Consider the following 12,871-nt stretch of genomic DNA (forward strand, 5'->3'; position numbering starts at 1 on the left):
GTTTTAGGCCCTTATCTAATCCTGCTTGCAGGAAATCTAATATCTTAGCTATATTTGGATGAGCTAAGTCTATCTTATCTGGAGAACAAAAATCTGAGAATACTCTCCAGACCCTAAAATAGATCCTAGAGGTAACTACCTTTCTGCTCTTCTGCAGGGTTGTAATTACCTTGTCCGAGAGGCCTTTTTCCCTCAAGATGCGCCTCTCAAATTCCAGGCCGTCAGATGGAGGTTCGCAATCTGCGGGTGGAATACTGGGCCCTGGGAGAGGAGATCGTGACTCTCTGGGAGGATCCAAGGGTCTGATATCGATAGATCTCTCAGTACCGAGAACCATGCCCTCCTGGGCCAGAAGGGGGCTATAAGAATAACTCTGGCCTGGTCTTGTCGTATCTTCTTCAGAACCCTCGGGAGAATAGACAGGGGTGGAAATGCATAGGCTAGGCTGAAGTTCCACTTGATTGAGAAGGCATCCAAACTTAAGGATTGGTCTCTCGGGTCTAGGGAGCAGAAGGGCCTGACCTGTCTGTTCTTTCTTGTGGCGAATAAATCCACCTCTGGTTGACCCCAGAGTCTGGTTATCTTGGAGAACACCCTCCGATTCAGGGACCACTCTCCCTGACGTAAGAGATGACGGCTTAGGAAGTCTGCCTGCAGATTGTCCTTGCCCCTTATGTGTACCGCCGATATTGATCTTAGATTGGCTTCCGCCAGGTCTAGAATCTGATGCGAGAGGTTCATTAAGGACCCGCTTCGGGTACCCCCCTGGCGATTCACGAACGCCACTGCTGTGACATTGTCCGAGGCAACCTTCAGGTCTGACCCCCGAATCATCGGCAGAGCCCGTCTGATTGCCTGCAGGATGGCTTCTAGTTCTCTGTAATTTGAGGACTTTTTTCTGGATTCCTCGTTCCATGCGCCCTGGAACAAGAGTCCCTTGACCTGAGCTCCCCAACCCGTAGAGCTCGCATCCGTAATCATGGATAGGGGATTCTCCTCTCTCCAAGGCCTGCCTGCCTGGAGGTTCTCTTCTCTTAGCCACCACCTCAGGGAATCCAGGATCTGTTGAGGAAGTGTAATCCTCTGGTCCAAGGAGGACTGGTCCCCCCTCCAGTTTTCCAACATGAAGAGCTGCAAGGGCCTTGCGTGATACATCGCCCAGAGCACCGCTGGAATTGCCGCTGCAAAGAGACCTAGCGTCCTCATAATGTCCCTTATGGTAGGGGATGGCTGTCTGTACAGCTTTTCCACTGAGGCTACAATCTTCACCACCTTGTCCTGAGGAAGGAAAGATTTCTGCTGAGTGGAATCTAATGTGATGCCGAGAAATATCTTTGATCTGGCCGGAGTAAGGGAGGACTTCTTCAAATTTATCATCCAGCCCAGGCGATGTAGGATCTTCATCACCATCCTTATGAAGGTCTGCAACTTCTCTGCTGAACCTGCGATCAACAGGAAGTCGTCTAGATATGGCACAAAGGTGCCCTGATATCTTCGTATGTAGGCTCCCACTTCTGATATTAGTTTTGTGAAAACTCTCGGTGCTATCGCCACTCCAAAGGGTAGAGCCCTGAATTGGAGGTGCTCTATCTTGCCCTCCATCATCACCGCCACTCTCAGGAATCTCTGACTGTCCGGATGAATAGGGACGTGGTAATATGCATCCGCTAAGTCTATGGAAGCCATAAAACAATCCTGAAAGAGCAGGTTTACGGTTGACTTTATCGATTCCATCTTGAATTTTTCCACCTGTAGGTAGCAGTTTAGTGGTCTTAAATTTATAATGGTCCGGAATGTGCCATCCGGTTTCTTTATAAGGAACAGGGTTGAATAAAATCCTGTCCCTCGATCCTGCAGTGGCACCCGCCGTAGCACCTCCTTTCTCAGTAAGGATCTTACTTCGGTCTCCAGAGCCTGTCTTTCTGCTCTTCCGGCCACTGAGGTTATCTTGAAACGCTGTGGGGGAGGGGATAGAAAAGGTAATTTTAGGCCATCTTGTATGATCCCCAAAATCCACTTGCTCCCTGAAATCTTGCTCCACTCCTCCTTGAACAGGGAGAGCCTTCCCCCCACAGGACCCCTGGCGTCATTGCTGACCGGGACGTTTACTGGAATCCTGAGGCCGGGAAAACATGAATCCCTTAGACCTCCTAGAGGGTCGCCACCCCTCTTTCTTGTCTCCGGATCTCTGAGGAGATCTAAATCGCCTTGAGGGGCGAAAAAACTTCCTCTCTTGAGGCCTTGTACTAGGAAAACCTCTCTTCCTGTCAGCTGCCTTTTCCAAGATGTTGTCTAGTGCAGACCCAAACAAGAATTCCCCCTCACAGGGAATACTACACAGATGACTTTTAGATGGAAGGTCACCTGTCCAGTTTTTCAGCCATAAGGCCCTTCTGGCAGAATTAGATAAGGCTACCGATCTTGCTGATAACCTTAAGGCGTCCACCGAGGCATCGGCTAAGAAGGCAGAGGCTTTTTGTGCAGTGGTAACCTCCGAGATAAGATGTGACCTGGATGCACCAGCCTTAATCTTCTCCTCCAGCTGGGAAAGCCAAACAAAAAGAGACCTAGACACACATGTAGCCGCGACGTTGGGTTTGAATGCGCCTGCTGCTGCCTCCCAGGAACGCCTTAAGAAGCCATCCGCCTTTTTATCCATAGGGTCTTTAAGCACACCTGAATCCTCAACTGGAAGCGCACTCTTTCTAGACACTTTAGAAACGGCAACATCTACCTTCGGCGCCTTGTCCCAAATCTCTGTCTCCTTCTCAGGAAAGGGGTACTTCCGCTTCATAGCTCTGGGGATAAAAACCTTTTTGTCCGCCTTGCGCCATTCTGCCTGGATAAGGGAGGAAATATTCTCATGGATAGGAAAAACCTTTCTCTTCTTTTCTCCTAGACCCTGGAACATAACGTCTGTTACAGAGCGTTCTTCCCTTTCGTCTTCTAACTCCATAGTTGATCTTACTAATTTCACCAGATGATCAATATCCTCTATAGGAAACAGGGGTCTGCCTGACCTGTCCTCCTCTTCTGACTCAGATGATTCTCCCGAACTAGGGCCAGAATCTTCAAGCTGCCTGGAAGTGCCTGGGGAATTCTCTGACCTGAGGGATCTCCTTATTTCTTGCACAGAACTACGTACTTCCTGCTGGATTAGCATACGCATGGATTCAAACAAGGTCGACTGCTCTTGTGCTAACAGGCGCTGAACACACTGGTCACAGTTAGGTTTTAAATAAGAGTCAGGCAGATTATCTCCACAGATTCTACATGCATGATGCTTAGACTTTACAGTGGCTTTCCCCTTACGAGATTCTTCCCTCTAAAATAAGAATCACATAAGACATCATCAGAACCAGTTTAAAGGCATGGTAAGGCCACACTCACCAATCAGCGGACTATCCCCCTACTCAAACTTTACCGTAGCGGTGTCCACCGACTCTCTACCACCTTCATTAGAACTCATCTTATTCAGTGGTGAGGATACAGCTCCTGTTTCATCCACGACTGGAGCAACTCCTGTGGCTGGCTGTGGGTGCTAGAAACAACACACAGGACTCCTGTGTGGGATCTCCTTTTTAAAATTCCCGCCTCTGACGTCATCTCCCATGTGGCGCTGGGCGGCGCATCACTTCCGGTCGCCACCGGAAGTGGAGTCGGCGCCATTTTGGAGAAGACCACCGCGGGGAGGAAGAAGCCAGCGCTCAGCCGCCCTTCCACACACACGCCTCCACTCCGGATCGGAGGCGTGCCGGAGTCCGCCCGCACCCACAGACTGCGCTGCACCTCGCAGCATTGACCTCTCCACCACCGCCGAGTGACCACCCTCCGGTAAGCCTCGGCGGGGGACCTGTGCAGCCACCTGGGGGTACCTGGGCGCCATGCAGATCAGATTTGCTATGCCACATTGTACATGCTTTAATTTTCTTAGTTTTTTTATTGTGTACCTATAGGGGCTTATGAGATGCACTTTTCTGGTACAATATTTTGGGGCCTCTTTACCTAATTGGTGAGATTTTATTAACTCTTTGTTGGTGGAGGAAATGAAAATCATCAATTTTTAGGACATCAAGCGGCCCCGGAGCACTAGGAAGACTTCGGGGCTGCCCAGAAGTGGATCGGATCCCCCGATCCCAGCATGCTTGACCGCAGCATGTAAGGGGTTAACACCCGCGATCGTGGGTGTTACAGTGCGGTGTCAGCTGTGATAGACAGCTGACAGCCGTGGCTTCTGGTGTCAGTTCCGTTTGTGAGCCGGTCCCAGAAGCTTGACGTTATACTACGTCCCGACGCGCTAAGTATCTAGCCGCAGGCACTTAGTATAACGCCCTGGTGTGCCTAGGTTTTTATAAATTTTCAGCAAATAGAGCATAGCTACCCCAAAATAGTACCACTGTAAAATGAATCTCTTCCCAAACCAACTACAAAACACTCATTTCTACAAAGCTAGACAGGCTGTTGCATGGCCCTCCTTCCATTCTGTGCCTCTCTTTATGCCCCTTAAATAAGTAAAATCCACAAGTTGGGTATCTTGGTACTAGGGAGAAATTTCTCGGTATTAGGGAGAAAATTGATGATGGGTTTTCTCTTTTTATCTTTTGTGAATGTGCAAATTAAAGGGCTATATGAACGTACTACCAACAAAATCTGACAATTCTAAATTCCACCTACATTTTTATCTTCCTAAAAGCGGTTTGTGATCGTTTGAAAGGTGCGGATTTGAAAATTGAGTTGATATATAGATTTTTTTTAAAAATATTATACATTTCAAATTTCATTAAAAACAATAATGATACTACGAAGGTCACTGAAAAATTACCGTGCCCTTGTATGGCCCTGAAGACAGGACCTTCAGTTCCGGACTCCTCCCCACGGCTGGTGAGAGTGTGCCCGAGCACCGAATACGCACCCGCACTCAATATAAACAACTTAACAGAGCTTTCCAGTCCGCAGCCATTTCAGCTTAGGCTGTTAGGGGATGTGATCTTGCTGAGGCCGGGAATTGGAGCGGGCCCGAAGGTTAACGCTGCAGTGTGGAAGATCACCATGCTCTTAAAGGCGGCATCTGAACAGATATAATACTGCTTTGCCTAGGTACCAAGCATAAAGGGGCTGCTGCATTCTTTCCTGCACAAATAATATTCTGACCCAGGTAGGTCAGCTGCTCTTCACTATAAGTGGCAGCATATACACCTTCAGGTGAGGTGTGATGGCAGAAAAGGGTGCTCCGTAAGAACACGCCCGAACACGAACCATGATTTTTTTTTCTCTTATATAGCACATTGCCTATTGTTTTTCTATTTGCCTGTTGCTTATGAGACCCAAGCCAACTGATCCTACAGGCATCTGCCGATATTTAAGGAGTTCGAGAGTGCCTCCTCCCCGACTGCCTCTCAACCTATCATGACGTCATCTCGATTGCCGTCTTCAGTCAAAGTCCTCTGCTCCCGCCAGCTTCTCCGGCCATGTCTGTGGTTTCGGATGGGGCTTCATCTGGTTGTACTGCCCCAGTACTGCCCCAGAGCTCGGGTGGCAGATGAAAGCTGGGACTGAAAGGAACACTTGAAAACAATTCCAACACCTGGAGGTGTAGGTCCTTATGAAATGTATTGAGGATTCAAATAAAAAGGTGGTGGAGGAAGTGAGACGGAGCGTGGCTCATATTAGAGGTCAGGTGGAAGACTTAAAACAAGCTCCTAACATTTCCTCTGCTCGTATGGATGAATATCAGTCAGTACGTCAGGAACATACGGCGCAGCTTGTCAATATCCAAGCCCATGTTGAAGATATTGAAAACCGTCACAGACTGAATAATCTGAGGATACAGGGGTTGTCTGAAGACGTGTCTCCACAGGTGCGTGAGTCAGTGGTTTCTCAGCTATTTTGAGCCTTTACTTCCCATAGATTGGAAATGGTCATAGAGTTCATAGAGCCCTCGGGCCAAGAATCCTGGATCCTGCCAGACCCAAGGACATTATATGTCAAATCCATTTTTATAAGGAGGGAGGTAAGGGAAAGACATCCCCTTCAAAAACTGTTATGTCTCTATTTTGCCAGATTTAGCCATCTGCTCAGTTCAATGCCATCTCTAGGGGCGTTAAGTTTCACTCTCAGTCTATGCTGGCCCATGTAGTGGTTCTTCCCAAACCATCTAGGGATGCTACGCATTGTGCCAACTTTAGGCACATCTCTCATCAAAATTGATATTAAAATCTACTCAAAGATGTTAGCCATGCACTTGAAACCCTTTGTACCTGCTTTGATCCATAGGGAGTAGGATGGTTTTCTCCTGAGCCGGGAGGCCCGTGACAACACCATTAAGACTTGATGCATAAAGCCAGTTTGAAATTCCATTAGAGCCATCGGAGAGATTACCGGGATTGACGTTGGGGGTTCTGTTCACAAGATGTCGGTTTTTGCAAACGACTTACTGCTGTATGTCAAGAACCCATAAATCAGTCTCCTGGCGATATTAAAAGAGTTAGACCGGTATTCGGCAGTTTCTAATTTTCGTGCCACTGTCTCTAAATTGGACCTGCTTAATGTGAATATTTTGGATCAGGGGGTTGTTTTGCTGTTGAGTTCCATGCTGGTGTAGGGCGGCGATGAAGTACCTAGGGGTTCTTATCCCCTCTGATCCTTAGTTCTGTGAAAAAGGAGATGGCGGGGTGGGCCAAATTGCCTCTTTCATGGATGGGTAAAATGAACGCTTTGAAAATGAATATCCTCCCTAAAATTCTGTACATCTTTCAGACAGTTCAGTGGGTGATTCCGGGCTCCTTTGTGCGCAAATTACGTTCCCTGGCCACTCAGTTTGTATAGGGGACATCGAGACCACGGTTGTTTTTTCAGGCCTAAGTCTGAGGGGGGGGTCTCCCCAATTTTGCTCTGTACCATTGTTGTATGGAGCTTTCTTATGTTCTTTACCTGCTGGATGGTGATCAGCATAGACTATGGGTGGAAATTGAGGTAATAACCAACTCCTCTCCTATTCTAGCGGCTTTTTGGATTCCTCCTGGCCCACATTACGGGCAACTACATCTTTACCCCCTATTTAATGTCATTCTGTGAGTCTGGGATGGGGTAATTCGTAGGGGATTGGTTTCTTCTCGTCCTGGTCTGCTTTCGCCGTTGTCGTATAACCCGGACTTCCCATTAGGTTTGACAGATTCTCTGTTACTAACAGTCCAGTATTTTAAATCCACCATATGTTGTACTCAGCAGGTCTTCAGTCTGTGGGTGACATATTGCCACATAATACTTTTATAAGCAAAAGCGTTCAAATGTTATATGCATATAAAGCGGACCATGTCAGAAGTCCAAGAAAAGGGGCCGTCATTCTGAGCGAAAAAAAAAATAAACAGTTCTGCTCCAGATTTCCCTGGCAATCATTGTTCCAAGTATTTTGCCTTAAGACACCATTTAGTACATTTTTTAGTACATTTAGTACGTAGCAACCATGTTCTGCAGCTCTACAAAAATAAACAATCAGTAAGATTGAGGGGCGGAACCTGCCTCCTGTGACATGAACGCAAGCACATGCTCCTGACCAATGACCAGCTTGAGCATGGACACACCCACACAGGCAAGCACAGAGCTTGATGCTACGAGACTAAATATATCTATTTCATTTCCATCTATTTCTATCATACTATCTATTTATCGATCTATCCTAACTCCCAATATCTTTCTATCATATCTTCTATAATATTATCTACCATCTATCATACATCTTTCTATCTATTATTCTATCTATGCTACCTCCTTTCATAATATGTTTCCATCCATCTATCATCTCTTCTATAATACCATCTATCTATCACCCCTCTTTCTAGAATATTATCTATCTATCATATAAAATAAAGACAAAGGAAAAAAAGGCAGCACATGTGTGCTGCCTTTTTTTCCTTTGTTTTTATAATTGAAGGACCTGATGACCGGCCCTCTTAGGCATTCACCCGCTTTGTATTTTTGTTTACCCATTTTCTGTTTTGATAGTGCTGCTTGGATCTTTTCTTACTGTATCATATAAAATAGATATTTTATGCATCTATCTATTATTATACATCTTTCTATCTTTATCTCTTCAAGTGTTGAACAGGCAGCAATAAAATCTACAGGTAGTAACTGTTCTTTTTCTCCCAGTAAGCCATTATAAACATACAAATAAATATATACACACATACACACACCCTTAGCAGAACAGGTTCTTATGTTATATAATATCTGCCAAATATTATTTACACAGAACTGCAGGACTGGATTCCCTGATGCTGATAGAAGAAGAGCAGTTACTGGATTCTATTACTGCCTGTACAATACCTGGTGGGATATCTCTCTATATATTTTAGGGCATATGGAACTGCTTTGGCAAATATATACACTGTGTTCCAAATTATTAAGCAAAAAGTGTTTAGAAGAATTTTTTTGTTTGTCGGTTAAACTCATTGATGGTCATGTGTGTCAGGGCTCTTTATATCACTGAAAGCAATTGCAGACACCTTTGCTAATTAGTTTGGCAGGTGTGTCCAATTAAAGGCAAGACTACTTAAGAAGTCTGTCCCACATTATTAAGCAGCCAACATTTTCAGCCAAAATGGGAAAGAAAAAGGATGTGTCAACTGCTGAGAAGCATCAAATTGTGGAGTGTTTAGCATGCCTCCCAACATTTCTGGAAGGGAAAGAGGGACAAAATGGCGGAATGCATAAAGGTCCCCTAAGCCACACCCCCAATCACTCCCTGGCCACTCCCCGTTACCATATTATAAAAATACAAATCATTTTCTCAATAATAATAATAATAATATTTATTTTTATCTAGGTTGGGATTTGAAGCCAGAACCTGCCAGAACCTCTATCTACTAGGCTACAGGCTTAGCAGATGGCAATTTGATGATTTTTGGTAATTAAGACCTGGTAACTGCTACTGTTACACTGTGACACAGACTTAAAGGGGTATTCCAGGAATAAGCATAGTTAATATACAAATGGGTACTCAAAATATAAGCTAATGTGTAATTAGTTGTTATTTAAAATTTTGCTCCCCTTAGCAGAAAATGCTGCTGACATAGACTGTAATGGAGAATTAAAATGCTACTGGCCCTTTAATCAGTCCGTTAATTTCCTCCGCGCGGTCTCTTGCAGAGCAGACATAGGACACAAGATGGCCGCTATTCACATGTCCACATCACATGTCCTACACCTGCCTGGGCAGGTTGGTTGAAATGCATCCAGTATGGCCAGTGTTGTGGTGATGGCAGTTACACATCATTACTATGGCAACAGTGCAAGAAAACCTGTTACCTCATCACTAAGAGGGAGGAGGAGTTACTGAGAACTAAAGGATCATGGAACTTGTAGTTTCCAGTGGCGGCCATCTTAGTGATAACCCCACCTACTTTAGAGAGGCCATAAATTTTGTAAATCATAAAATCAAACTATGTAAGCTCTGTTTTGTGACTAATGACATTGAGTATTGTTGTATTCATTTATTTATATCATCATGGGTTTTTGTGTCAGACGATCATATTCCCGGAATACCCCTTTAATGCACCAATATATAGAGAGGAATCTTCTCAGAGATAATTATTGTAATTATTGAGACTATTATTATTATTTTTATGATTATTATGGAGATTATTATTTTTACTATTATTAATTATCGTCTCCATAATAATAAAAATAATAACATTTATAATAATAGTCTCAATAATAACAATATAATCTCTGAGAAGATCCCTCTCTATACATCAGTACATCAAGTCTGTGTCACAGTGTAACAGTAGCAGATAACAGCTCTTAGGTACCAAAATCCTCTGATAGATAATCACTGAGCTCATAGCTAAGTGGATAGAGACTCTGTCTCTATGGCAGTTGCACTGTAGAGGTCTGCGTTTCAATCCCGGGATAGGCAAAAATTTATTTAATTGAACCTTCTGTCTGGGAGAACCCTAGGAGATAGGCACCATATTTGGACAGATGGTGATCTGAACCTGATGACGTGGTCCCTGATCTCCACTAACCTGACACACCTCTTAAAAGGATTCCCTGCTCGATGTCTGTAGAAGCCATTCAGTATAGCAGGTTCAGGCTTTGTATACTAGGCGGGACCCAGTGCCGGGACAACCCCAGCCAGTGCGGGACCTGGAGGGAATATCCAGGACTATCTACCAGTTGCCCGTGACCGCAGGACAGAGGTAAAAAAACAGGACAGTCATGGCCGATCCAGGACGGTTGGGAGCTATGGTTTAGGTCAAGGCATGACTACAATCAACATTGCCAAGAAACTTCACTGTGATGAAGCTTGACAAAGGCTTGACAAAAGCTTGACAAAGGCTTCTATAGAGGCTGAAACGTTGTGGTGTGGTATGAATAAATCCACTTGAATTTTTTCTAATTCTGGAGTGCTGCATTTTTTTGGGAATATATATATATATATTTATACAAGAGTAGTTGATGTATATTATTACTGCCATCACACTACCGGTGATATACACTCACCGGCCACTTTATTAGGTACACCATGCTAGTAACGGGTTGGACCCCCTTTTGCCTTCAGAACTGCCTCAATTCTTCGTGGCATAGATTTAACAAGGTGCTGGAAGCGTTCCTCAGAGATTTTGGTCCATATTGACATGATGGCATCACACAGTTGCCGCAGATTTGTCGGCTGCACATCCATGATGCGAATCTCCCGTTCCACCACATCCCAAAGATGCTCTATTGGATTGAGATCTGGTGACTGTGGAGGCCGAGTACAGTGAACTCATTGTCATGTTCAAGAAACCAGTCTGAGATGATTCCAGCTTTATGACATGGCGCATTATCCTGCTGAAAGTAGCCATCAGATGTTGGGTACATTGTGGTCATAAAGGGATGGACATGGTCAGCAACAATACTCAGGTAGGCTGTGGCATTGCAACGATGCTCAATTGGTACCAAGGGGCCCAAAGAGTGCCAAGAAAATATTCCCCACACCATGACACCACCACCACCAGCCTGAACCATTGATACAAGGCAGGATGGATCCATGCTTTCATGTTGTTGACGCCAAATTTTGACCCTACCATCCGAATGTCACAGCAGAAATCGAGACTCATCAGACCAGGCAACGTTTTTCCAATCTTCTACTGTCCAATTTCGATGAGCTTGTGCAAATTGTAGCCTCAGTTTCCTGTTCTTAGCTGAAAGGAGTGGCACCCGGTGTGGTCTTCTGCTGCTGTAGCCCATCTGCCTCAAAGTTCGACATACTGTGCGTTCAGAGATGCTCTTCTGCCTACCTTGGTTGTAACGGGTGGCGATTTGAGTCACTGTTGCCTTTCTATCAGCTCGAACCAGTCTGCCCATTCTCCTCTGACATCAACAAGGCATTTCCGCCCACAGAACTTCCGCTCACTGGATGTTTTTTCTTTTTCGGACCATTCTCTGTAAACCCTAGAGATGGTTGTGCGTGAAAATCCCAGTAGATCAGCAGTTTCTGAAATACTCAGACCAGCCCTTCTGGCACCAACAACCATGCCACGTTCAAAGGCACTTAAATCACCTTTCTTCCACAAACTGATGCTCGGTTTGTACTGCAGGAGATTGTCTTGACCATGTCTACATGCCTAAATGCACTGAGTTGCCGCCATGTGATTGGCTGATTAGAAATTAAGTGTTAACGAGCAGTTGGACAGGTGTACCTAATAAAGTGGCCGGTGAGTGTATATACACACATTTAAGGCATAGGGAACTACTATGTGCAGTTAGAACAGTGCCCAAATTCAATTATTTGCCTCCAGCCAGACTTTAGGGAATTGAGTCCCCCTCCTCTAAATATTATTTGGCAAATAATATTTAGCATATTGGCATATATTTCCTCCTAAACATCTTTAGACAAGTCTCCCAACAGTGCAGAGTCATACTCCCAGTAACAATCACTTGCTGAGAGCAGGACAGTGACTGAAAATCCAGTCACATTTCTGACTGGATTTGGTGCTATGTATATTGAGCTGGGCAATAGTCCTCGTGAGTTATTAGTTTATGTGTCATTTTTTTTTTATTATTTCATGTGGACAAGGCTCCTGAGAGCACAGGAGAGAGCTCACCTAGATCACTTGTGGGGAGCAGACAGGAGCAGGACTAAGGCTGGGAGAATCTACACTGAAACTTTAACAGGATTTATTTCAGTGCATCCAATGTGGCGGGAACAGAAATGAACAGCAGAAGTGCACAGTGGAGAGAGGGGGGGGGGTGACTACCGTATTTTCCGGACTATAAGGCGCACATAAAAGCCTTGGATTTCCTTAGAAATCCAAAGTGCGCCTTATAGTCCGGTGCGCCCTATGTATGGCGCAGGGCAGCGGACCCTACTTACACAGGTCCCCGCTACCGGAGACAGCAGATCTCCAGCGGGAACTGCAGACCACGCGGCACGAACAACTTCTGCCACGTCGGTCTGCAGTTCCCGCTGGAGATCTGCTGTCTCCGGTAGCGGGGACCTATGTAAGTATGGTCCGCTGCCATCCTCCACCTCCCCCTCACCTTCCCCGCGTTCCGCGTCGCGTCTTGGCGTCGCGTCTCCGCTCCGCCCCAGGACCTCCGCCACGCCCCCGACCCGCGCCTTATAGTCCGATGCGCCTTATATATAGAATTATTACATATATAAGGCGCATCGGACTAATGCGCCTTATATTCCGGTGCGCCTAATGGCCCGGAAAATACGGTAATATGTTAATTCTCACTCAGTCTTAAAGACTACGGAGAAAGTATTGCAATGGCCATCTGAGAGACTGCTGAGAGAGGCTGAAAACAAGGGGGAAACTGCTATATACAGGTGCAAGGAGCAAGATTTAGGTAACCAATGCAATTGCAAAAAGGCTTTAAATTG

The 12,871-nt window shown here is 45.4% G+C and overlaps 1 protein-coding gene across 3 annotated transcripts in view; it reads right to left on the reverse strand.

Annotated features, from left to right (window-relative positions):
* Positions 1–12,871, reverse strand: part of LONP1 (lon peptidase 1, mitochondrial) — a 562,611-nt gene that overhangs the window by 14,612 nt on the left and 535,128 nt on the right. The gene's annotated exons all lie outside the window — the stretch shown is intronic.

This window comes from Engystomops pustulosus, chromosome 1, assembly GCF_040894005.1.
Source record: "Engystomops pustulosus chromosome 1, aEngPut4.maternal, whole genome shotgun sequence".
NCBI classification, from domain to species: domain Eukaryota; kingdom Metazoa; phylum Chordata; class Amphibia; order Anura; family Leptodactylidae; genus Engystomops; species Engystomops pustulosus.